Here is a 12,578-nt window from a genome sequence, read left to right as displayed (position 1 = left end):
CAGGCATGGACATAGTGAATTTCTGTTACTGAATGTCACCAGTGGCTGACAGATGTAAGGACACCTGTCTGAATTCATGTTTCTGACAGTAGCAGCAATAAACAGAGAAAGGATGGAATAGTGAAAGTCTTGCAGTTTGTTCCTTCCCAGGGATTATAGTGGCGGAGCCTGTGGGGAAGTTTACAGAGTGCCTGTTCATGTAATTCAAATGGAAACATTTACTCTGGATGACAGTCATTTGTGTTGGAGTCATGGTGTGGGAGCAGTTAGGGTTGCCAAATAGCCAAGGAAGGCCTTGTAGGGAGGAAAGGGCATGGCCTGGGTAGGATAGTACCTGAAAGCACGAGTTGAAGACTTCAGTTTTCAAGAAGATGCTACTAAACTGCTACTCTTCCTCAGTCTTGTCTGATTAATAATAAACAACCTGATCTCTGATCACAGCTGATGTATCACACAGCGACTGCGTAGCTGCTCCCCACTGGTCTGGGCAGCCCTGTCCCTTCACAGGATGGGAATATCCCAGACTTGTCCACAGCAGCCCCTTAGGACTTCTGTAGGAGAACAACCAGGATACTCAAAACTTTCAAAATTGATGTTCTTTCCTCTCTTCTTTGGTAAAAATTGTATCCAGTTGCCAACACTGCAGTGTCTATATGTTCCCTTGTTTCAGAAGGAAACGGAGATGAAAAATTTAGTCCAGAATCAGTATCGATCCTTACCTGAGATCTTGGGTTTTTTCTTTTTATAATGGGTTCAGGACCACTGTTCACATGTGTGCTGAAAGCAGTACTGCGTGAGCAGCCAGCAGTGCATTTGGCAGGCGCATTGGTCAGCTCACAGGACTGTTTACACAGTCTGTTAAGAACATATGAAACTTATAAAAAGCCATAACATTTGAATATATTAGAAACAAGTTCATGAGATCAAGGAAAATTTTTAGGATAAAAGGACAATAATAAAGCAAAGGCCTAAGGGCTGTGATGGCTGCTAATTGAAATTCAGATTTTTTTTAAATTTTACTTTTTTGTTGTTTGTTTTTTCTAGTAAGCACAACTAGGCAAAAATGGCTGTATGGTATTTAGAGATCTGGGTACCAGCTGCGGTGTGCTCATATCTGCAGAGGCTTCTGTTCAGCTAAGAGCGGGCCATAGATTCAGGTAAGTCATGTGAGAGAGGTTATGCACGTGTGTTGTAAGAGCAACGTAGCCTTATTCTATATAAGCATGTTTTGTGCTGATGTTTTCCAGTTACTGCATTCCTTACAGTCAGTATAGGAGAAGCTGTGTGGCTGGCAAAACTGCAAGCCCAGACAAAGCAGTTCTGGGTGTGGATGCTTACAGCCTATTGCCAGGTGCTTCAAATAGGCATTTATGTCAAAGATCTGAGGTCAATTCAATGATAGCCAATTTCAGCCCTAGATTATTATGTAAATATTAATAAGAACAGTGGTATATTTTACATCTGTTATTGGTCTGCAAAATATTTGCCTAACCCTGTAGCAGTAGTGGTGGGCTTATATATCCCTTCAGGACAACCATGAGAATTTACAAAGTGGAACAAAAATTTGTTCATCTCTTTGACATAACCTTGAGAGTTTAATGAGAAGTAAACTTATTTTCTCTATACTAGCAGAGAAAACCAGGAGAACAGAATAAACTCAAATGGGATAGATCTGTAGTCTTCCCTGGTTTTGCCTCCCTGCTGAATGACCCTTAATCACTTTTTGCATCTCTGTGGCTTGGTTTCCTTGCCTGTAAAATGGGTATAATGAGACTGAAGTTCTAGTGAAGCATGCAGATCTATGGGGACTAAATGCTTTACCAGTGTTATGAACTATTTTTATTTAAAGATGCATTATGAAAAAAAGATACAAAAAAAGAATGGAATTTCATCTGGAAGATCTGGGATTAATTTATTGGTATAAAATATTTGTTACTGGCCTCATCTGCTTTTAGGATATCAATGATTGATGTTTTTATTGGTTAATCAGCTTTGTAATGCATTTTGAATCTGACTGAGGACTGTGTAGAACATATACAGGCACTTAGATTTATGCCATTTTCACCCTCTGACATTTTGACCAAATAGCTTGCAGTTGCTGTGTGTCTGCTTTTTTAGAGGGGTTTTGTGGTTTGGTTTTTTCTTTACCTTTAGAGTCTCTGCTGTGAGAGGCTCTGACAATGATTTGGAGTTGTTAATGTAAAAAATGCTGTGTAGGAGGAAGTATTACATGTTTAGCTTCCCAGAAGGGGGGAACCTGAGGCACAGTGATCAGCACCTCTCCAGTTTCACACAGGTAGATTTTTTTAAAGAAAAAGCCTTGATACTTAGTCCAAAACTTTGACAAGAAGATGATCATGTGAAACACAGGAACTCTTCTACGTTTTACAGCCCTTGGGGAAGCGGGTGGGTGCAACAGCCACGCCCTCCTCACAGGAGTGGGTATTGTCAGTCCTGGGGAGGTGAAGCTTACAGCCCCCCTTGGACACTTCCACCCAATAAATTTGCACCTAAGCTTTCTTGCCTGTTTTGACTTGTACGTTAAGTTTTAAAATGCTATACATGTAGCAGTCATTTTTAAGGAAAACTAAGGAGCGCTTTGTAGCAGATGTAAATCAGCGCAATTCACAATGTCCTTAGTTCCGCAAGTGCTTTCGGCCGGCACTGCTGACAAAAGAGGCAGTCCTGCCCTCTTCCTGCTCCCACGCTGTCCCCTCCCTTGCGCTGACACAGCCATGAGGTGAAGTGCGTTGGGAAATACATCCCGTTCAAATCTATCCCAGCGAAAAACCTGAATGGCTGGGAAGAGAAGCATTTGCTTCTTTTCAGGGTGTCACCCGTATATCCCAGATTAAAGTCCTTGTGGAACCACCGTGTTAGTGCAATTCACTGGTCTCTGTGAAAGCCAGGAGCTTTGCTCGTTTGTCTCAGCAGCTTCTGGCTAAAAGAGAATTGTGCTGCAGCTGGAAACTCAATCAAGCGAGTTGCAAAACATTTCATTCATACGTGGTCCTCGGTTGATTCTTAATACACCTTTACTATAGTCGGTAGCACTTCATAAGCCTTGTCAACATTGCAGTCGAACAAAGGCTTGTCTCAAGACTTTGTGTTGTGTAAATAAACCTTGTGCCTAGCAGGGTGTCACTGAGTTAATGTAAAGCCTGAAAAGGGGAGGGCGTGGGAGCAGCATGCCAGTCTTAACGTTCTGTTTTCTGCACAGGATTGCAACAGGATTGCAACAGCCCAGCCTATCTGAGCTGCTGCACGTACCGTAAACATGTCTCTGCACTTGAATTTGAGATGGGTGCCGACAGAACAATATACCTTTCTGGGAAATGGTAATGGACAGCAAGATTTTGTTCTAAGGGAATTCTGAATAAACAATAGCAGTTTTCTTCTTAGGATGCTGGTGCTTTCCAGGTGGCCCCCCAGACAACCAAACAAAGGAAATGTATATGGCAGCATTCACTCAAGGGTTAAAGTTTCAGGATAAGGTGGGGGGATGTTGAAAATCCCATGAACGTTAATAGTTATGCTTATATCTTTGTGGTAGCTCTGACTCCTTTTTTTTGTTTCTCACAGATCAGTAATTAGGGGACAAATGACAGGAATAACCCCCTTAGTAAAAGTATACAACCATTTCTGAAACAAACAGCATTTCATATGCAAAGCTGTCTGGTGAAGTTGCATGCTCAGGGTGCTTTTTCAGGCCTCATGGGAAGTTTTACAAAGAGCAAGCTATCTTTTAGCAAGTGCTTTTCTTTAGTTTCAAAATCCTCTGTTGCTTTTTTCTAGAATGATTTTCCTGGAAAAGGTGATACAAGCCATAAGAAAAGTCTGTGTAGGGTTTACTGCTCCCCCTAACCCTCCCCCCACCAACACTGGGAGCTCTCAAAAATATTTTAGTATCCTGGAGATTAAAACCAGTGTATTTAATTTGTATTTGTCTTGTAATAGCTTTGACTTTCGCTGCCTTGTCCTCCCCTTTATTGGGAGTACATGTGTGAGCACTCCCTCTAATGTTGTTTATACACTCCCTGTCAGGTTCAATAAGCAGTTTCTTAGCAGGACACCTTCCCACGTGAAAGAAATGTTTCCAGTTCTTGTCTTAGCTCCTGCTTCCTCCATGTGCAGTGTCTTGACAGAGCATAGCAGAGAACAGAGATGAGTATCAGTGGTATCAGTAAGTCTTAGCTGATAAATAGGAATTAACTCTAGAATCTCATCAATTTACTGGGAGCTTAGATGTAGGACAGCTGTTTACAGGACTTTTTATAGGTGTTCCAGTTATGTGAGTTTTATGTAGAGCCTATTTTAAATTTAGGCATTTTATTAATAGTGGATCTGGAAAATCTTACAACTCTAGTATACCAATGCACCTCTTGGGTAATGCTGAAAATAATGTGGTAATCTGTTGAGGGATTCTTTGTGTAAACAGAGATATTGCTAAAGAAAATCAAGATAAAATGTAAATGTGAATAATTGCCCCTAAGACAACGAAAAATTGGCAAGCAGCCATATAGAAATTAGAAATTTAACTGGTTTTATACCATGGGTACTAAATTATACTGGTGGAGTCTCAAGTGAATGGCAAACCCACAGCTGACACGTAGGACCAAGGATTTCCCCTTCATCAATAGGTATAGTTAAGTAAAATTTCCCTGAGCAGAAAAACATGTTACAGGAGTGGCCAGATTTTCAGCTTTGAAGTAGAAGACATACTTTCATTTTCAGTATCTCCATTAGAGCTTCTTTTTGCAAGACCAGGAGTGTTAGCTCTTGTGCCTGAGCCAAAATTCCAACCTAAGCAGAATGTACTCATCTAAATTTCCCTTTTGGTTTCATTTGGACAAGGTATCCTTTGGTGTAGTGTTGCTGTGTACTGTTACAACAGTTGCTGTGTTGGGAGCTTGGGAAGGCGCCCGCATGGAAGAGGTTACATAAAAACTAGACCATTATAAGCTCAGAGAAACCCCTGAGCGTGATGATTAAAAAGAGAAAACGATTAGGGAAAGCACATCAAAGAGTCTCAGTGAGAGTCCTGAAAGGAAAAATACTGATTATATTTGTTTTGATTTTGTCTTACATGAAGTAAAAGATGTGTGGTGTGTCCTGGGTCGCCACCCTAAGGGGTGTGTACTTAAACACAACAGAATCTGAATCCAAGACTTCAGTGTGGTTTGTTTTGGTTGCAGGGCTGGAAAGATAAGATATAATTGTACCATATGCATAGTGGTGCTATCAATCTGATAGATTACACTTCCCATACACCCTGACCACCTTGCCTACACTCTGCCTGCTAATCTGTTTCTAGCAAGATAACTCCTAGCTTTCTGACCTTTCAAGAAACTTTCAACTACGATTTTTAAAACAGTCACAAAAATGTTTTTCTTTCTCCAAATGTGCATTTATTCTCTCTGATGAAAGCAGTCAGAGGCATGAGATGGGTAACATTGATTACTAAAGCTAGTGTGCAAGTTCACATTCAATAAATTTTGAATCTGAGAGGCTAAAAATTGTTTAGAATTCCATTCTGGGTCTGGGAATACGAGTAGACATTTATTGATAGTACTGTTGTTCACACTCCACCAGGTTATAGTACTGTTATTTTAGAACAATGTTAGATTCATTTTTTAAAGTATGTTAGACTTTTTCTGCCCTGGGAACCATGTTAGAAAAGGTTTGAACTAATAAAATATGCAAAATGTGGTTTTAGGGCTCTCCTTTAATGTGGAAAGGGGAAGAAAGGTTTTAGTCAGTTATAGCAAATCCAGTAAGGGAACTGTTTACTTAACCACTCTCACAGGTTGGTTTTTTTTAGTGTGCCTTTTCAGAACTTTTCAGCTGGGTTTAGTTCATGTGGACTAGCACATTAAATGATGTTTTCTACTGATACGCATTTTTCACTTGTTTCTCTGACTTCAGTAGTTAGTAATTTTCTTTCTGGCACACTGGTATAGTAGATCCCAAAAAGCTAAAGGAAATAATGGGGCTTTGGAAAAGGGGGAGTATAAAATGAAATCCCTGTAGACTTAGAATTTATGTAGGAAGGTTGCATCTGAGTGTATTTTTCAATGAATATATCTAGCATATATAAATTGATGTGATATTAAGAGTATTACAGATTCGTGTTTGGTATGGTTTGTATACATTGTGTTTTTCACTTGAGTGATGCAGGCATCCTAAGGAAATTGAAGGTAACAAAGTGTTTATACTGTCCTACTAAGAATGTGATCTGTCTTCCCAAGTCCATGTAGTACTGGTGTGTAACATAAACCTGCATCTAATAGGTGTGTGTCTGAAATTGACAGAAAAAGTGTCACTTTCCATCTCAGGAGTCCCATTGCTTCCTTGGCTGCCTCATATTGGTGATTGTTTTAGGACTTTTTTTCACATCAGGAAAGACACTGGCAGTAGTGCATATTATATTCCTATATCAACAAAAATAATCATAAAATATGCAAGGTACAGGAGCATACTCCATGCTATCTAGGTAATACATTAACTTTGCTGGTTATGCATATTTGGCTTTGGCCTTTTTAGACTCCTCCTGAGGCTGGGTCCAAGAAGAAATTGTCTTGTACATTATGCTTTTGCATATAAACAACAGGTTGCTTGGAACAAAACATTCTAGGTGAAAGACTTTTGCATTTTCCTTGTATCCTTCTGCCATCTTGATTTGGTGACACGTGGTAAAATCCACCTGTTCTCCTGGCTCATTTCGTACTCTGGAGAGCTGTAGATGAATGAGCCAAGCATGAGAAACAGAATGGAGAACAGACATAGACAGCACCACTCTTTTAGCCTTTAAGGTCTGAAGGAAAAAAAATTTCTATGTCTGGGATGTCCTGCTTTTGTGCATTAGATGGATTGACTTTTTGTTCAGGTCAGGAGTCTTAATCTTTTTTTTCCTCCTTAAAAGAAATATAAAGAAAATATTACATCAACAGCACACGTGGAATAATTTAGTTTTGATCTGATCCTCACAAGGCATCAGGTCTGTTTGCAAAGCTAATAGAAGTGTAATGACAAGAGCAGCAGTGGCAAGTACCTTTTTTTCCCTTTTTTTTTTTTTCCTTAATATCAAAGCTAAAAATGTGGTTTTGATTTATATGCAGGAGTACTGATTTGTATACTGTTAAAGCTATATAATAATAAATCTAAAGCCTAGCACAGTTTATAAATACACAAAAAGCATATGCAACTTAATAGTTATTTGTGCTGTTTTGTTGGGTTTTTTTCCTTGTGTACTCTGTCCTACCTTTGTTACTCAGGGCACTAGTGCTGCATTAATGTAAGCAGCAAACAGCTGCATTTATCTTCATTTTATTCTTCCAAGTCACAGCAATGTGCTGGAATGAAAGCCATTGTCTATAGCAAACCTTCTTAAGTCTTTTAAGGACATCCATCTGGATAGATTTTGTGGTTATAGAAGGGCTGATGCTGTAAGTACTCATTCCACTAATGGTTTCATTGATTTTTATTTACACCCTTTGCAGGTTGCAGAGTCTCAGTTTGAGTAAGAATTGCAGACTATCTGCTGAATTCAAGAATTGCAGGCATATGTTAAACTAAAACAAGACTTCTATATCTGTCCTTAGGATCCTTAATCGAAGTGGGGGCTCTGAAGTAGACTATTCAGTCTCCAGCAAAGCAGATGAGAAGCGCGACTGGTAAGCACTGTTAAAAACCAAGTGCGTAAGTTTGAAAATGTTCATCCAAGTCACATTAATATAAGTAGTAGGGAAATGTCATGACTTACTGAGATTAAACAAAGACCTGCTTAGAATCTTGTGACTTCAGCTCATAAATGGATTTCATCACTCATTACAGCTGCATAAACAAATGCATGTGGTATATATGCATGTTTTGTTTTTGGAAGTTGTTGTTTTTAAAATCCCCTCAGAGTTTTTTTAATTGCTTCTAATGAGCCAACATTCCCTGGTTCTGGAGCGATGCCTTGTGTACCTGAGCAGCATAGCACAGTCATTGCTTTTAAGGGAATAGTTTGCCTGCTTTTCTCCCTTTCTGGCAGCTGAACTACTTTGGCAAGCAAGTTATTTTAAAGGATGAATTTACATTATGAAACCTGGTGTCAAAACTTTTATTCCTTTTATGAAAATCACCCTTCCCTAGCACTCCTTTGGAGCTATAGAAATGTAATCCCAGCCCAATCAACAACTGGAGAAAGTCCTACACAATATCTGAGCTCATGCTGAATAAGTTTGTCCCGTATCTAGATACTTTTCAATTGCTTAATGTAATTTTTTTATGCTGTCTCCTGCCTCGTTTCTTCCTGAGTCTCATAAGGAATCCTAGAAACGGATGCCCTGTCATTATCCATGGGTAATTAGTACTTCCTCCATGTTTTCTTGCCAATATGTTGCAAGTGGGATGTGGCAAGATTAATCAAAGTTTTTTTTCTTCCTGCTGCGATTATTACTTGAAGGCATTAATGATGGCAGTAGTTCATGATGTAGAGCAGATATTTGTCTGTGGATTCAAAAAGTAGTACAGATCAAAACTACCAAGCCGTTCTCATATCTCTAGGGTAACAGTTGCTGCTTTCAGTTAAACCTATGCTATTCAGCATCTCAAGACAGGCAGTTATCAAAGTTTAACCTCAAGGAACTGTGATGGCAAAAGGTGTGGGTAATTCTTTGAATTTCAGTTAACCATTTTATATTCAGAAGTGGCATGTTGTATTGTTCCTGGATGGGTAGTGTCTTATTTTAATGTTATACTGTAATTTATGTTTCTTTAACCACATCTATAGGAAAATTATTTTTTTTTCCCCCGCAAACAAAATATTCAAGAACACTCCATTTTTGTTGCCATTTTCTGAGAAAGTTTTAAAAATCAAATTTAAAAATGGATATTGTTGGGGGGAAATTGTACTTTTTTCCTATGTTGCTCACAGCCTTCTCTTTTTACTTCATAAAACTAGAGTCAGGAAAGTAAAAAGAGCAATATGGGACAGTTCATGGGCAGGGATTCTTACACACGTACCCTATATAGATGGATTTGGCCTGAAGTGGTTTTATTTGTTTTGGTCCCTAGAATAATAAACAGGTAATAAAACAAAATGTAACTTAAACTGAATTAATGTAAAATCTTTTTGCTTTTCTGTCAAGCAGCCTTAATTTTTAGGCAACTGAGGAGGAGTCTTAATCGTGTGTGTTCCTAAAGCTTGCTTAAAAAAAATTGCTGAGTGTCTGAGGCTTTGAGTGTTCTGCCCCTTCTGTTAAAGTATTCTGAAAATCCAGTTGCTCATCACCTCCGAAAACCTGCCCTCTCATGCAGGTAGCTAAAAAGATGCCTGACAGTAGAGACTCGCGCTCCAAGATGTTGCCTTGAATGCCTTGAAATGTCACATTAAAATCAAGTACGGTTCACCCACAAACCATCTGGATTCACAGATCTGAAAACGATCTTTCAATTAATTAAGCTTCTCCGCTTCCTAATAAGGCCTATTTGAAATGCTGGGAGGCCAGAGACAGCAGGGGTGTAGAGCAGGAGTGTGGCTGTGGCCAAGGGTCCCCCGGCAGGTGGTGGGCCAAGCCCTGCTGGGGGGCCCTGCCTCGCCTTACCTTGCTGCTGGCTGTGTGGGTGCTGGTCAGGCCTGGGGAAATACCTGGCTTTCTCCTTATTAGGCCAGCGAGCTGCTGCGGGAGCCCCGTTCCTGCCTCCCCGCTTCCCGGCTCTGCTCAGCCACAGTCCTAAAAAGGCAGTTCCTTGCTCCTGCTTCCCACAGCTGAGCTCCCCCGGGAGGACAGCCCTCCCAAGTCAGGCATTTTACTTACAAGGACAGCTGTACTTATGGATTTTGCTGTTGTTTCTCGAGGAAGCTGTTGTGTTTACAAGCACTGCTGGGGTTATCCTCTCGTTCAGTGAATGATGAAAAGTATAATAGAGTGCAGTGTCAGAGCCTGCAAACTTCTCCACGCAGGCACGTTTCTGCAATGGTATAGATCCCTGTAGGGTCTTGCGTAGGGAAGGAGGTGCGCAATGTGAAGCTGTTCAGAGCCATAGTCTTGAAAGCATATTAGGTTATGGTTTTATAATAGAAAGTACTCAGCAGCAATATGAGCTCAAAGCAATTCATGTCCTTTTTCCTCCCTCCGCTGGCTGCCATTCCTGCGCTGCCTCTTCCCTTGTGCTTGCTCAGTTCTGTGTGGGGGCCATGCTGTGCGCTTGGTTTGATTTATTCTGAAAGCCAGGAGAGTGTTTGCTGTTCAGATTTATAGTGTGGCTTCATAAAAAGTTGTGCTGGTGTAACTGAGTGAGTGGTGGATAGGAAAGAGGGGGGAAAAAAACTTGGTTGTTAATGCCCCGTGCTCTTCCTGACATGAAACCAAAGCTGCTGTACTCTCCTCCTGAATAAAACCTTTTCAAATGCTGATTATTTTATTAGATATTTTTACAGGTTTAAGTGAAATTTTCTGAAGGATCTGATTATTGGCTTATTTATTTCACATGCCAAGTTACAAGCTTAGTTACAGTCTGATAGATTTTTAAGGACAAGCTCTTTCCTGGAGCCAGATTTCAGAAAGGCTTGAATATGCTAATTCAGAAGGGGTTTTACATGGGTTTTTTTTCTTTTTATTAAATCAACAAATCATCCTAGCTTAATTTGAAAGAATAGGAGTGTTTTTAAAATTTAAGATCTGTGAAATTCTGGCATGTGCAGTGCACCGTGTGGTCACATACTTATTTCAAAAAGGGGCTTAGAATAATTCTTTTTCAAGGGGGCTTCTTGGGAAAAGTCCCTGGGTAATGTGCTCTTTCAAGTGTGCGAGACATTGGGGTGCAGCTCGTGGCATTTGCACATATTGTACTCGGGCACAGCAGTTTGTCTCTTCAGAGCCACATACTTCCTTAGTTTATCAGACTGCTCCTGGCAATTCTGTTCAACCTTTGGACTTTATGGCCTCTCTCAGGATGTAGCGTTTGTTCCCTAATATCTCTTCTCTTGCCTTCTGCCAAGTTTCCAGCAGGCAATGAGGCCATGACAAGCAGGGTCACAGGTGTTGAAGGAAGTCAGCAGCACAAACAATTATTATTACAAAACTGGATTCCACGGTTACAAGGATGAAATACTGCTCCTCTTTATGAATCTGTCATACCATCCTCATCTTCTCTTTTTCTGAGATTATAAGGTGTTTTCTAGCTCATTTTCCTTTTGTACCAGTGCTAGGTGTGTGCCTGTGGATTTAGTAGGTGGGGTTAACAGTTCTGATGGTATAGATTAGAAAAGAAAAGAGGGAAAATGCCATGTACTCCTTTAATGCACATTGTTGGCTGAGATCTGTTGTGAATTTTCTAACGTTGTTTTTATACTGCTTGTTCTTTCAATACATCTGTCATGTAAAGCATGTTAAAACAAGTTATTCACATGTTTGAATGGTAGTAAAGGAGTTATTTAGGAAGAAACAGAGATCAAACAATAAGGAAGAGGGCAATTAGAAACATTGATTGGGCAATAAGGAAGCGGGTGATAGCAACTCTGGTACAATGAGACAGGAGATGGCATGTCTGACCAACGACTATGGAATTTGATAATTTAGGAGGAAAAACGATTTACAGCTATAGGTTTTGGACACTAAATGTAGCACAGGATTGTTTAATAAATCCTGGTTGGAAAAGGGATGCTCCTGCCTCTGCCAGACAAGGTAGAGGAGTAGTCGGGAAAGGTTGTGCTGGAATATGGGAAATACCACTCAATAAAGAAATTTTTCCCCTTAGGATTTTTGGCCAGCTGTTGGTAGTGGTCCCAGCATACACAGTGTGTCATGTTTTGTGACCCAGAGCTTTGAAGGATGTCTGTTGTTGGGAAGACACACACATGAAATGATAGTGGGAGCACTGCTAGAAGTACACTAGTTATTCTGAATTCAGAAAGTGCCCACATGTAGTTTTTAAAGTGAAGAACATCTTTGCTGCAAAGTGTCCTGTCTTCCATACTGTGTCATTAAAGCAGACTAAACTGTCAAGGTCTTTTAGAAATTTTAGAGAAATTTAGGAATTTTTTGACTGTTAGAACTGAACTGAAATTCAAGGCCAAGTGCAAGGTCCTAGGCACAAATGCAGGCTGGGTGGAGAATGGATTGAGAAGGACCTGGGGGTATTGCTTGATGAGAAGCTCAACATGACTTGGCAATGTGCATTTGCAGCCCAGGAAGCAAACTGAATCCTGGGCTGCATCAAAAGAAGTGTGGCCAGCAGGTTGACGGAGGTGATTCTCCCCCTCTGCTCCACTCTCATGAGACCCCACCTGCAATATGGTGTCCAGCTCTGGGGCCTTCAACATAAGAAGGACATGGACCTGTTGCAGCAAGTCCAGCGGAGGCCATGAAGGTGTGTTGGGGGCTGGAGTAGCTCTCCTGTGCAGACAGGCTGACAGAGTTGGGGTTGTTCAGCCTGGAGAAGAGAAGGCTCTGGGGAGACCTTATAGCAGCCCTTCAGTACCTAAAGGGGCCTGCAAGAAACGTGGAGAGGGGCTTTTTAGTAGGGCCTGTAGCTATAGGACAAGGGGAAATGGCTTTAAATTGAAAGAGGATAGATTTAGATGAGATATT

At 40.5% G+C, this 12,578-nt stretch overlaps 1 protein-coding gene across 2 annotated transcripts in view; it reads left to right on the top strand.

Annotated features, from left to right (window-relative positions):
- The window catches only part of FGGY (FGGY carbohydrate kinase domain containing), a 327,828-nt gene that overhangs the window by 34,127 nt on the left and 281,123 nt on the right, over positions 1-12,578 (top strand). The window contains exons 3-4 of one of the 2 annotated variants that reach the window (XM_037404966.1): positions 1,045-1,157; positions 7,602-7,673. The gene's annotated coding sequence lies outside the window, so the exon portion shown is untranslated. The remainder of the gene's footprint in view (positions 1-1,044; positions 1,158-7,601; positions 7,674-12,578) is intronic. The other variant, XM_037404967.1, reaches the window with a different exon arrangement.

The sequence above is a fragment of the Falco rusticolus genome, chromosome 11, assembly GCF_015220075.1.
Source record: "Falco rusticolus isolate bFalRus1 chromosome 11, bFalRus1.pri, whole genome shotgun sequence".
NCBI lineage: Eukaryota > Metazoa > Chordata > Aves > Falconiformes > Falconidae > Falco > Falco rusticolus.
This window is presented reverse-complemented; position numbering and strand designations above follow the sequence as displayed.